The sequence below is a fragment of the Apium graveolens genome, chromosome 11 (genome assembly GCF_009905375.1).
Source record: "Apium graveolens cultivar Ventura chromosome 11, ASM990537v1, whole genome shotgun sequence".
In the NCBI taxonomy this organism is placed as follows: domain Eukaryota; kingdom Viridiplantae; phylum Streptophyta; class Magnoliopsida; order Apiales; family Apiaceae; genus Apium; species Apium graveolens.
In genome coordinates, this window is record NC_133657.1 from 138,475,467 (window position 1) to 138,490,316 (window position 14,850).

The 14,850-nt window shown below is 35.3% G+C and overlaps 1 long non-coding RNA gene across 1 annotated transcript; it reads right to left on the reverse strand.

Moving 5' to 3' along the window:
• Positions 1–7,499: 7,499 nt before the first annotated feature.
• On the reverse strand, positions 7,500–10,121 carry LOC141698070 (uncharacterized). Its single transcript, XR_012564935.1, has 3 exons — positions 9,736–10,121; positions 8,517–8,711; positions 7,500–7,735 (listed from the first exon to the last, which is right to left on the reverse strand). It is a non-coding gene; the product is annotated as an uncharacterized LOC141698070 (long non-coding RNA).
• Between the last annotated feature and the right edge of the window lie 4,729 nt (positions 10,122–14,850).

A 14,850-nucleotide genomic window follows, 5' to 3' on the forward strand; every position in this document is an offset into this window, starting at 1 on the left:
CCTTTTCTAAAACCGGGAGTAGATGTTCCCGAGTATATATATATATATATATATATATATTTATATATATATATTATAGTTTTCAAAACTATTAATCGAATAAGGTTTATTCAATAACTTTATTTTTATTAAGGAATATTATCTTGAATATTAATTTGAGGACTTATGACTCGGTTTATTTTATTTAAGGAATATTATCTTGAATATTCATTCGAGGACTTATGACTCAATTTATTTTATTTAATGAATATTATCTTGAATATTCATTTGAGGACTTACGACTCGATTTATTTTATTTAATGAATATTATTTTGAATATTCATTCGAGGACTTATGACTCCGCTTATTTACTAAATGATATTCTTTATTTTATTAAAGAATAATGTTTCGATAATCAAACTTATTTTCGATTATTCAAATAAAGATCATACTTTCGTATAAGTATATCTTTGGTTAATTATTATTATTCATTTGAAGTATGAGTTTTAAAACTTCTACTTCAACTATTATTATAAAAATCATCCTTGATGGGAATATTATTTAAATGATAATATTCAGATATTTTCTAATATATCGGTACTGATTTATTTTATTAAATCAGCATTACTCCAAACACTCTTTAAAGTGTTTTCGAGTCTTCAAAATGATTTTTAAAGGTTAGAGCGGATCCCAAAACTCGTTTTCAAATTTAAGATCTTCCTTTTTGAAGGGGACTTGAATACTCGCTCAAAAATCTAAGGGATCCGGCTCTGTGGTGTATTTTATATTCACAACGAGGTTGCTGTTTTGATAAATGAATTGATTACTTACCCAACATTCAGGAAGTAAGTCCATCTATTTGAATCGGCATAAGCAACATGGGCTCAGTGGGCGTCCATGAAAGTGTAAGTGGCTCAGTGGGAGTCTATCAAATGCGTAAGTGGCTGAGTGGTAGTCTAGCATAAGGTCCTATTACGGCCAGGGTGATGACCAGTGGGGAATTCGTCCATCTACTAGTAGAAAAGGTTACTTATTGGTATCTTTGCCTGATCAGCAAGATATCAGGTTTATGCCAAGGTTTTCTCCTTTCCAAATTCATTGGATATTGCAACTCTGTTTATAATTTTCATAACAGAGGTTTTCAAGGAGTGTATGAAATGTATATATATATATAGGTGTATATATATATCGGGACTTAATGAAGTATCTCGTAACTTCATTATTTATAATGATGTTCAAAGATTGAATCTATTAAAATCTTGTCTTGTAGTCTCATCTATGTGATGAATTTTGAAACTAATTATAACTTGAACGGTGGTAGTTCAAGTAGTATTTGGAAAAGATATAAGTATATTGGAGTATCTTGTAACTTCATCTTTTAAACTTATATCTAGTAAATGATTATCTTATGCATATCAAAGGTTTCAGAAAAAACGTTGAGACAAGGTTAGATATATGATATCACCTTGCAACGATATTTTTATACACTTATATACTGGAACTCTGTGTGTATTATGCATGGAAGAGGACTTCCAAGTTTTGAAAAGTATATATGTATATATACTTAATATTTTGCGACTTCATCACATTAAGATATCAGCTTGATTCATTTCTTCTTGACCAAGACTTTCATGAGTACTATGAGAATGCTCATATATTGTTAATTATTATACATATTATTTCGGTGGGCTTGTTGCTCACCCTTGCTTTCTTCTTTCATCACACAACATCAGATAGACAAGATGAACAGGACCAAGCTCCCAATTTGCGACCGGATAGGAAACGTTCCGCAGTTTCCTATAGGCGTTGATGTCGCTGTAGCTGAGGTAGGAACTACCAATAGGCTAGGCTTTCAACTTTTGATGTACCAGACTTATGTATCTTTATCAATTGTAATAATGGCAAAGAAATGTAAATTTATTCAGAAACCCTTTTAAGGTGTAATGGCATATAATTTTGGAATAAAATGACTCGTGTTATTTTTGGATATTCATCTTTGAGACTATAACTTGTGGTGTGTGTGTTTATTGTGGGGTCACAGTACAGAGTAGTTGATTGTTTATTAAGATTGGGTGTTATTAAGGGAAATGGAACTCGTGACAACCCGGATCCCCGACCCCGGATTTGGGGGTGTTACAGCAAATTTCCCGATATATTTCCGGACGAACTTCCTGGATTGCCGCCTGACCGTCAAACCGAATTTTCTATTGACTTAGCGCCTGGCGTGGAACCTGTATCTAAGGCACCTTATCGTATGGCACCAACAGAATTGAAGGAATTGGCCAAGCAACTACAAGAGTTATTGGATAAAGGAGTTATAAGGCCGAGAGTATCTCCGTGGGGTGCTCCAGTTCTTTTTGTGAAAAAGAAGGATGGAAGTATGTGATTGTGCATCGACTATAGAGAGTTGAACAAATTGACCATCAAGAATTGGTACCCGTTACCTCGTATTGATGACTTATTTGATCAACTTAAGGGAGCGACTTATTTCTCGAAGATTGACTTACGATCGGGATATCATCAGTTGAAGATTAAGCTGGAAGATATACCAAATACTGCTTTCAGAACCAGATACAGACATTACGAGTTTCTAGTTATGGCATTCGGATTGACAAATGCGCCAACCGCCTTTATGGATTTGATGAACTGAGTATTCAAGGAGTATTTGGATAAGTTTATCATTGTGTTTATCGACGACATTCTAATATACTCAAAGACCGAGGAAGAACATGCTGAACATCTGAGAATAGCTTTGGAGACTTTAAGAAAGGAGAAGTTATATGCAAAGTTTTCGAAGTGTGAGTTCTGGCTGCGAGAAGTTTAATATTTAGGACATATTTTCGGAAGTGAAGGTATTCGAGTTGATCCAACAAAGATAGAAGCTGTAATAAATTGGGAAAGGCAAAAGACTCCAAATGAAGTTAAAAGTTTCATGGGATTGGCCGGATATTATCGATGATTTGTGAAGGATTTCTCAAAGATTACAGTACCATTGAAAAAATTTACCCGAAAGAATGAGAAGTTTGAATCGACGGAAAAATGTAAAAAGAGTTTTCAATAATTAAAGCAAAATTTAGTCACCGCTCCAGTATTATCCCTGCCAGATGATCAAGGAGACTTTGTAATCTTTAGTAATGCGTCACACAAAGGATTGGGTTGTGTTTTAATGCAACACCGAAAGGTGATAGCCTACGCGTCAAGACAACTTAACCTCACGAGCAAAGGTACCCAACTTATGACTTGGAACTGGCTACAATTGTATTTGCTTTGAAGCTGTGGATACATTATCTATATAGAGAGAAATGCGAGATATATACGGATCACAAGAGCCTGAAGTACATTTTCACTCAGAAGGAATTAAACATGAGGCAATGAAGATGGTTGGAGTTGATTAAGGACTACGATTTCTCAATCAATTATCATCCCAGGAAAGCGAACATGGTGGCAGATGCTTTAAGTCACAAGGAAAGATTGAATATGTTGACTATGGCCCAAGAGTTATCAAAGGAATTTGAGAAAATGAAAATTGAGATCCAAGCTCTGAGTGCACCTACAGACATGATTTGTAAGATGACTTTTCAACCAGAATTATTAGGAAAGATTAAGAAGTGCCAAGAAGAAGTGATAAATCAAAGGATGAATGAGTTGACTGGAGAAGAGATTTGCACCCACAAAGACAATCAAGGAATTCTAAGATTCTCATCAAGGATTTGGATACTGAATGTGAAAGAATTGAAGAATGAGATTTTGAAGGATGCTTACAACTCAGAATTTTCTATTCACCCAAGAAGCACAAAAATGTACCAAGATTTAAAACAGAACTTTTGGTGGCCGGATATGAAGAAGGAGATTGCTCAATGGATTAGTAGATGTTACACTTGCCAAAGGGTAAAAGTCGAACATCGGAAACGGAGTGGACTAATTCAACCCTTAGAGATACCTGAATGGAAGTGGGAGCACATTGCGATGGACTTCATAGTTGGATTACCAAGGACAAAATCTAATCACGACGCTATTCGGGTAATAGTTGATCAATTGACTAAGTCGGCTCATTTTCTACCCATCAACGAGAGATTCTCAATGGATAAGCTGATTTATATGAATTTAAAGGAAATTGTTACTCGCCATGGAGTTCCAGTATCTATTGTATCGGATAGAGACCCTCGTTTCAACTCCAGATTTCGGAAGAAATCTCAAGAACATCTGGGAACTCGACTCAAGATAAGCACTGCTTATCACCCACAGACAGATGGACAAAGTGAGCGTACGATTTAGACCATAGAAGACATGTTGAGATCTTATGCTTTGGACTTTAAAGGAAATTAGGATGAACATTTTCCCCTGGTAGAGTTTTTGTATAACAATAGCTTTCATACCAGTATTGGAATGCTCCCGTACGAAGCTCTTTATGGAAGGAAGTGTAGATCACCTCTTTATTATGATGAAGTTGGAGAGTGAAATGTAATTGGCCCCGAACTGATTCAACAAACGAAAGAAGCGGTAGATTCGATTCAAAATCGATTGATCGCGTCTCAGGATAGACAACGAAAGTATGCTAATCCACGTAGAAAGGACGTAGAGTTTGAAATAGGAGAAACCGTTCTGTTGAAAGTGTCGCCTGGAAAGGAATAACTAGATTTAGAAAGAAAGGAAAGTTGAGTCCAAGATTTGTCGGACCTTTTGAGATTTTGGGTAAAGTTGGAAAAGTGGCGTAAGAGTTGGCCTTACTGCCTCAAATGCATCACATTCACAACGTGTTTCACGTATCATTGCTTAAGAAGTTCAACCCCGACACCAAATGTATCATAGAGAATGAACCAGTAGAGATTGAGCCAGATTTGTCTTATGTCGAGTAGCCGGTTAGCATTCTAGATAGAAAGGATAAAGTGCTAAGGAATAGAGTAGTTCCTTTAGTGAAAGTTTTGTGGAGGAATCCCAAAGTTGAAGAGTCAACATGAAAATTAGAAAGTGATATGTTAGATAAGTATCCTCATTTGTTTGCTTAGATTCTGGGGACAGAATCCTTAAAGGGGGGAAGGTTGTAACACCTGTAAATATTTGATATGAATGTAATATGATATTTTGTTTTGTGCTATATAATTTTTTTGTGTTAGATGTCAGAAATTATGTGAATTCAATGTGTTCGTATACATTCTTCGTTGTATGGCATTACAAATATCGTTAGATTATTTATAAGCATATAATTAAATGAACGCAAGCAAATTTCATTACGCGAGTAAATAATAGTTGAGTTGTTGTAGTTGTGATTAAGCGATAGATTATTATTCAACTTAGAATCAAATTATTTGCATTTTCTTATGTGGCCTAGAATATTTATTATGGTCTATTTAATAGAGTATTGACCTTAGAAAAATTCTTTAACCATATATTCTTGTTCAAAATTTTTGAAAACACTTTTATAAAACTTCTAAAATTTCATAGTATTTATGGTATTTATTTTGTGATTTATGAAGTTGTATTTTATTTATTAAAAACCTTTCTTTTTAAACATACTTTTATTAATTAATAGATTACTAGTATACCCTTGTATGCATTTAGCTTATAAGAGAGAGTCCAAGTCTAGTAATGTCCATTCCAACCCCACTAACTTGCAAATTTACTCCTTTGACCTTGCATGCAATTTTGTTACAACTAGCAAGAAGGGAATTCATGTACATTCCTCATTTCACTATCCCTTTAATCAAACACAAACCATGCGAGTGCCTCATTTTCATCACACTCACCCACTCAAACTCCCTCTCCTCCCCTCTCCTCTCTCCCTATCAGCCGAACTCCCTCCCCTCCCCCATTCTTGCCATTTTCTTCACTTTTTCTTCATCTTCTTTCACTTTTCTAGTTAGTCAATCCAATATCTTCATCATTTAGTAGAGTAACATCATTTTAAGGTGAGTTTTGTGTGTGCGTGTTAATAAAGCCGAGGTTGAGGCCTTGATTCTTATGAATTCAAGGTTGCAACCATGGTGGCTTATAGAAATGAGCAAGATATAATCTTAGAGAGGTGTTACACTTTTTTTGCACCAAGTCATACTCATTTTTTATCAACATTTGGCAATGACTTCTTAGGAGCCGAATGTAAAGTGTTGATTTTGGAAAGTTTTTATGAAAAATGACCATGCATGTTGATTTTAAAGTCTTACTCCATATAAATGTTGTTTTGTTAAAGATTAGACCCTTGCATGCTATTTTTCCATCAAGATACCTTAATTTTAGTACTTGCATGTTGATTTTTGCACTTGCATGTTGAATATAGTGTTTGCATGTTGATTTACAAGTGATTTTCTAAGTAGAGACTATACTTGTTAATTTTGTGTTTCGGTGTTTGACTTGTATGAGATGCATGCTGTCGTTTATGGTTATAAAATTCTAGATGAATTATTTCATGATGATGAGTGATTATATTCGGTAGATATCAAGTGATTGTTTTGGATATATGGTTTGAATTTTTGCTTAAAACTCGAGGGCAAGATATTGTTAGCGTAGTTGTTCTTTTAACCTCTTGACACTTGATTTTTGTTAGTTGCATGCCATGATTCCTATGATAAAATGCTATTCTAGATTATATATGATGATATGAGCTTAAGGTCAGTAGGTGTCATGATGTTACCGTGCATGATTGCTTCGAATTTTTGCTTTAAAATGCTAAGTGATGGTTTGTCATGTGATGTGTTACTTTGCTTGTCCTTATAACTGATTGAATGCTAAAAATATTGTCAATGAACCTTATATGTTTTTAGTCAGTAGGTATTAGTGTGTTTTTGGACTTGTCTTGGTTGGTTGTTGTTTGGTTTTGGTGTAATGAAGGGAGTTAAGGTGGAAGGAGTTGCATTGGTCATATTTGTACAGATTTTTGTACTAGAAGTTGGGTAATTTTAGGTGAGTTTTAGCAAGGACTTGGTAGGACTGAGTTCAAGAGAGTTGGTACTTGGTTCATACTTGAGTCCAGGAGATTTAGATTGCATAAAAACTTGCATTTGGTTAGGCACATACACACAAACCCGAGAGCAACTCAGAACATGGCGGATTTTAGAAAGCTCGACTTTTGGTTGATTATTATCATGTCATAGGTTAGGCCTTCATGAGGCCTTAGTCTAAATAGATAGAATGAAGTCTTAGGAAGCTTAGCAAGTCATTAAAACCAATAATTGAACTAGATAAATGTGTTTTAAGTTGGTAAAAACAAGGCAGTTTGGAAATCAGGGAAGGCTGTTTTGTGTCAACTTCCACTTGAAGCCTAGGGAGGCCTGAGTGAGGCCTTTGAGTCATTCCAACTTTTAGAGTCATTTTAGAGTCTTAATAACCTTTAAGAGTTGGTTTGGAGTGAAGGCCCAAGGTGGAGATACCTTATTTCCACCAAAGCACCCGAGAGTCACCATTAGAGTTGCCTTTGGGGTCATTAGAGGAGTGCATTTGTGACGGCCTCAACCCCGGGGTCAGGAGTTGACGTCATCAACAACCACAATAACAAACATAACATAATCAATTCCATGATAGAATATAAATACGACCCCTTTTTTCAAGATCTTTTCCAGGTTTAAGTATGATTTAGAGTACATAACTATCATAACCTAATTTACTTTATACAATCTTGACCATTGACTTAATACAGCAACTCAACAGACCACATCTGGTCTGAACACAACTACCTCGGAGGAGCTTGACACCGAAAGAACTAGAACTATGCCCTGACAACCACGGAAGAATCTCCTTGGCATATGCAATACATATATAAAATATTCTGCAAGGGTGAGCAATCAATTACTCAGCGGTACCACTATATGAATAACAAGTAAAACGGTTTAAAGTAGAGCAGTTATAGGAACATAATTCATAACTCGTTAGAAAACAAGTAAAATATGTATAAACTGGATATCAAAACTATCATACTCTGTAAAACAAAATCAACAGTCGTGTGCTGTGCATAAATACCAGAGTTAAATTTTAGCACGCTATTTCCAAAACCACTGTCCATTGCTAGACCCATAAATCATCTGTCCCGTTACGGGGACCATAACCATTTGTTCCGTTACGGGAACCATTAAACCAAAGTCAGATATAAAAGTGGATGAATTCTATGGACAGTTGATCAGTCTATCCGAACACAATTTGTTCAGGAACTCAGAGACTAGCTAGGTCTCTGTTATGCTGGACTAAGCGGCCTACCAGTACGCGCATCCGACTTAGCCTCTTACGCAACCATGTTGGGCCATTACCTAATAACGGACCTCTTACGCCACTGACCATCCAATATCTGATTCATTTTTATATAGTTTTCAAAATCAATTACACCTATCTCTTTTCAAACGATTACAACACATATTCTAAAAATCCCTTTTTAATTTTAATCACAATATAGAGATAGGAATTTTCAGAAGTTACTTTTCCCCAAAACATCGTTTAGTAAAACATATTTAAATACGGGGAATACATAACTTAAAATGTTATGTTCCAGTACATAATTTAAATCAATAACTATTCATATATACTGAATTGAAAAAGATTAGTTCAGGGGTACTTGCCTGGCAGGGCTTTACAACTCTCTCTCTGATTGACCTTGAACCGATTCGGACGCTCGACTTTGTCACCTAATTAGTAGACTATCCTGGATCCGACTTCAACGCTCAGGCCCTTCACTTGGAACCTCGCTGTGCTTGTCAACTAATCATTAGGTTAATTTTAGTCTGACGATAGCTTTCGGGTCTTCCGACTAGAACCTACAGAGTCGAACTACTCTATGTTAGACAACTAGTTATGCTTGACATATCCTCGCTATCAATCCTACCAAAATAATAACAATCCCGACTCGTACTTATTCGTATTACTATAATACACATAACAGATCAGGTTTGTATTCATAACTTGGTTCAATAACCTTTTTCGATAAGTATATACAATTATCGATTCAGAAGATAGGGTTGACGGATCTTTATAATACATTTATCACAACACGCAAGCACTATTGTAAAATACTTATATTTATAATTATATAGTCATATACGCTTGACTGGTATTCCCGATATTTTAAAGGATATGTTCCCAAATTTTTGAAATAAATTTCCCGAAAATCGGGCAGCATTTCCTCCATTTATCGGACTACCAGTCGATTTCCAAACTGACGCAACAATCTCAACAATCACATTTCACAATTTATCTACCAACAGCTAACCTGAACTAAAAGCTTGAACAACCAAGCAGAAATCCTTATTTAGCTACAATACCCATTTCGATTTATACACACAAACCCAATTCAACATCCATACAAAACAAAAATATAAACCAACGAAAAATCATATAAACACTTCGCTTATTTAGCAAAACAAAATAGAACAAGAATGAAATTTGAGAAACCTGACTAAAAACCGCACAAAACTAAAATTTATTAAAATATTAATAAACCGGAATCAACAAGTTACTCAAACCCAGTTTCATTTCACATATAAGCACAACTGAAATATCCCCTGATTTGTTACACATTCGTCTATTCATAAAACTTGAAACCAAAACCAACAATCACACATTTAAAACCGAGATAAAACATATATCTCGGGTTTTGCTAAATCTGAATATTATAGACTTTTAAATATATTCACTATATTTCAAAAAAAAAACCCGGTATAATATCAATAAAATATACACCAAAATTCAATAGAAACAAATACGAAACATGCTCGACCATCAACATATTCAAGAGGCTCAAATCAAACTTCGGTACTTAATTTATTTCAACAAAAACGCCACCTAACAGCATCAAACACGACCACTGGCTCACTGGGTTCATCGTCGGCGGCCGGCTGACCTCCGATCGACACCAAATCGCGGGTGTCTAATCGAGGTCGAGCCCTCTGACTACCTCGCAGCAACACAACACTCGCATAACAACAATAATCTTCCAGTTTCTAACATCAACCTTGAATTTAAATCGAAATCTAAATATATATATATACGTATGTATCTATACCTGTTCAAGAGAGGGAATTCAGGGGTAATTTAAAGGAAAAAGAAAAGAAAGAAAGAGAAGAAGAGGGAACAGGGGTCGATGGAGGGAAGCTGTGGGAGGGTTTAGCAGGAAAAAGGAAAAGAAACGGGTGGATGAAGTGAAAAGAAGAGGAAGCAAAGTTGTTTGTAAAAAAAAACTTGATTGCAATATTTTTTTATATCATACTAAAAATTGCCACATACAGGAAATAAGCAGATAATTTGATAAGTATCAATTACCAATCTCAGAAGCAGACACGTAGCTTATAAGATAATTACGAGGGTTATAAGTCTCGGTTTGCCCCGAAACTCGCAATTAACGAACCGAGGTGCACTTGAAAACAAATTCAGAAAATTACGAAAATAGTCTTAAAATGTTATAAATATCCTGAAGTTGATAAAAATATAAATTTCGTGATTTTAAAATAAATTCTGAAACCCAATTTATACCCGCTTTTAAAAATTAAACGAACCAACGCGCGGGTGAAATTAATCCCAAAAATTTCCAAAATAATTTTAAAATTCTCAGAATATTACGAACTTAGTAAAATATGAGTTTCGTAATTTTTGGAGAATCTTGAAATTCAATACTAATTTTACAATTAAATGTAAGCATGAAAATAGTTTAAAGATAAATAATTAATGAAATATTGATTTCTCAATTTTATAAAATCCCAAAAATAATTATTGAAATTATAGAATCATAAAAACAATTTTAGAGACAATCCAAATATTTATGCAAATAAATTTGCATTAAATCCACTTTTAAAAGTGAAAACAAATCAGTATAACTCAATAATTAATTACGCAAATAAACCTTGTACATCATAATTCACACATAACTAATAATAAACAACACACAACTGTCAAAATTAATACACATATTTTATTTAATTAATTATTCAACAATTACACTCTTAAAATAATACAAAATATACGAGTCGTTATATCCTTCCCCCCTTAAAAAGATTTTGTCCTCTGAGTGTTAACTAACTAAACAAATAAGGATATTTGTCAAGAATATCTGACTCTAACTCCCAAGTATACTCTTCTACTAGAGGATTTATTCAAAGCATACTCACTATAGATATAAACTCATTCATGAGGCCCCGCTTTTTACGACCTAGATTCTGGATTGATTCGTACACCCTATCTTGATTCAAGCCGAGAATATATTATTTTAGCATAAATACATAAAACATACTATGAGTATGCTCCAACTATGGCAACAACACCAACTTATAGGCGACTTTACATGTTTTTCTCAGTATCTCAAACGATCCAGTATATCTAGGACTCAGCTGCCCTTTTGCTCAAACCTAATCAATCTTTTTCAAGGTAACACCTTAAACAATACTATTAATCCTATTTTTATCCTTTATATTCTTTTGATACAAGTCCGTGTTCTTTCTCTGTCTATTCTGAGTTGCTTCAACTCTTTTCCAACCCAACACCACTGCGTTCTTGGTGTGCTGAATTAACTTAGGACTAGACAACTTCCTTTCTCCCATCTATCTCAAATAAGCGGAGTTCTATGTTTACATCCTTGCAGGGTTTCGTAAGGTAGCATTCCCTTGCTAGCATGATAACTTATATGGTCTGAATCGTTCACTCGCTTTGACCCTTCATATACGGATGATAAGTGGTACTTATTTTCAACTTAGTTTCCAAACATTCGAACATTTCTTACTCCTTTCCATCAGTTAAGGATGGAAAGTAATTTCATATATTCACTTCTTATCACCTTCAGGTATTTGAACTTTAACTTCCACTCCTTCCAAATTTTTTTATTAATTCTTCAGTGATCTTAGTTACATTCAATCCTTTCTTTCTGCACAAGGCATCTGTTACCACACCGTCTTTTCTTAGGTGATTTTTTTTAATGAAATAATCGGAATATTTTGTTAATCTCAGCCAAAATTCATACTTGAAAACTTAACATATAGTTGTTTCCCTTCTAATCTTTGTAGAGAAATCCTTGGGCGTTCCACATAGACGTTTTCAGTCTTTGAATAGCTGAGGATGTTATCAATAAATGCAATTTGCTTATCCAAGTACTCCTTATACACCATGTTCTTTAAATCCTTAGAAACGACTGGTACACCTATTAATCCAAACAACATCACCAAAACTTGTAATGTCCATAACTCATTCTAATCGCAATCTTTGGTATGTCCTCAGGCTGGATCTTAAGTCAATCCCCGAGAAATAACACACTCCTTGAATTAGGTCACATAAGTAATCAATTCTTAATAGGGGTTACTTATTCTTATTCGTCATTTTGTTAAACTCCAGAGAATCAGTACACAATCTTATAATTTCTTCCCCTTTCTCCAATACATCACTTGTACACCCCACGGGATATATCTGGTACGATCATCTCCCTTTTCAATAACTTCTGCAATTACCTAGGTAATTCTTTCATTCCACTAGCCATACAACATGGAGTCTTTGACACTGGTTTGGTTCAGATTACTATATCAATGAGAAATTATATCTTATAAACTAAGATAATCTTAGTGATTCATCTGGAGAGACTCCCGGGCATTCATTCACTGCTCGAATTTCTTCCAGTTTAAGTATTTTCTTCTCCATATCTCTATATATGATGGATTTACCTTATATCCTTGGCTTATGAATTCCTTTTCTCGCATGATTGGAAGAACTTCTTATCTTGCTCCTGCCCTTAGAGACTTACCTTATTATTGGCTTCCGTACACTTTACAATTCGCTTCTTGAATCAAATAAAACTTTAATAGGTATGGAGTTGAGAGAAAATGCACCTGCAACTATGTCCGAGTCCCAGGCATTCGATCTCTTGGTCACTTTGAAGGTTCTGCCTCTAACTGTGTTGGATGTTGGCCTTTGGGATGTAGTACCTTGAGTAGCCGCTCCATAACTCCTTGCAATATGCCCAACCTTCCCACAGTTGTAACAAGTAACTCCTGGATTTTCTGGATTGCATTCCGACGCATAATGACCCTTATGACCATATTTGAAACATTGAACATTCTTTCTACACGAACTACTGTGTCTTCTGTCACAGGATTTGCAATCCACTGCTGACTTGACTGACTGGGCTGGAGTGGAAGCAATTGAAGTAGCGCTAGACCTAGCCTGAGAGAAACTCTATCTCCGGAATCTTTTACTCCTGTTTCGGCCAAACCGATTTTGAAACTCCTGACTGAATTCTCCTTGGTCTGCCTTGTCTATAAAACCTTCAGACTTTCTTTTCTTCTCATCCTCTTTCTTAATAGCTAACTTCTGGCCACCTTCCATTACTAGGACGCCCTGAACTACAGAAGAGTATGTCTTGAGTTGCAATGCCACAACTCCTCTGCGAATTTCAAGCTTCAATCCTTGTTGAAACCTCCTTGCCATTTGGATCTCCGTACTTACATACTCAAGAACTAATCGGGCCAATTCTGTAAACTTGCCTCATACTCCAACACGCTTCTTTCCCCTTGTCTCAGTTCTAAAAACTCGACTTCCAACTGATTCCTTAGACAATCTGGAAAATACTTCTCCAAGAATAATTCTGTAAATCTCGTCCAATAAACAGGGCCTTCTCTTTTCAACGCACGAGTGGATTCCCATAAATAATTTGCTTCATTCTTAAATAAGTAGCTCACATAATCTGTCTTAAGAGCATCACTTACTTGAGTGAGGGTAAATGTCTTTTCCATTTCCTTAAGCCAATTTTTTGGAAACAACAGGGTCCACTTCGCCCTTAAACTCTGGGGCTTAACAGACTGAAAGGATTTAAAACTAGTAGCTTGGGTTGGCTCTCTTTGTTTAGGTTGTTGCTGCTGAATCTGTTGGATTAACTGCAAATGTTGTTGCTGTTGCTGGTGCAACAAGTCTAGAATTTCGTTTATAACTGGACCCTCCGTCAAACTACTACTATTTTCTTTAGACTGGGTAGCTTTCTTTTGTGGCATTCTCCTAAAATATAACAGGGAATTTATTTAAAAACATAATGAGAATGTATAACAAAAATATCACCGTTCAAACGGTGCACCTGTGTCAGGAAAAGGCTGCCCAATCAAAGCACCCATGTCTTTATTCTTAGGATCCATTTATAAAAGATATCTAGATTAGCAACACTAGCAACAATAGCAATGGTAACAGTAGCAGAATCAACAACAACACATAAAACTGGAATATAAAGGTACTAAACATTATAGCATGCCCTCTCAATAAAATAACAACTGAGCAACCTTCCAGCACCATTAAAAATACAACATTAACAAATTCCATATGCCGCAAAGCTAGATGGGCTATAATAGGCACCACCCAAAAAGGGTAAACTGATAAGTCAAGTTAAACTTAAGAATCACAGACTTGGCTAATGCACTAGTCTGAGTTTCAATCAATCATCCCTCCCAAGGCGACTTCTTATCTCTTACAATTGACCCATCTCCTACGGAGTTAACTTTTCTAAAGCTGCAACCTACAATATCAAATCATGAATCCTCTCTACTATTTTCATTTCTGAAGTATCAACCCAATGTAAAACTTCTATTCTTGTAGATAGTAAACTCTTATTTACTTTCAATAACCAGGACTGTCTAATTACAAAAGCTATTGATAATTCATTGCCTCGGGACTTCAAATGAAATTTCAAAGTCAAGGAATTAATGATACATGGAGGAAAAGAGAAGAAAACAACCATACAAGTACATAAGATGGCCAGTCTTAGTACCGCATAGCTCACAACACATACATCGGTGGCATCCCACCAGACCCTTTGTTACACAGACAAATAGTCAAATCATATGTATTGTTTGCCCCAGTCAACTGATAGAATCACCAAGGAAAGAAACAATGTTTAGAAGGAAACTCACAAACAGGGTGGGAGAAAATCTAATTTATAAT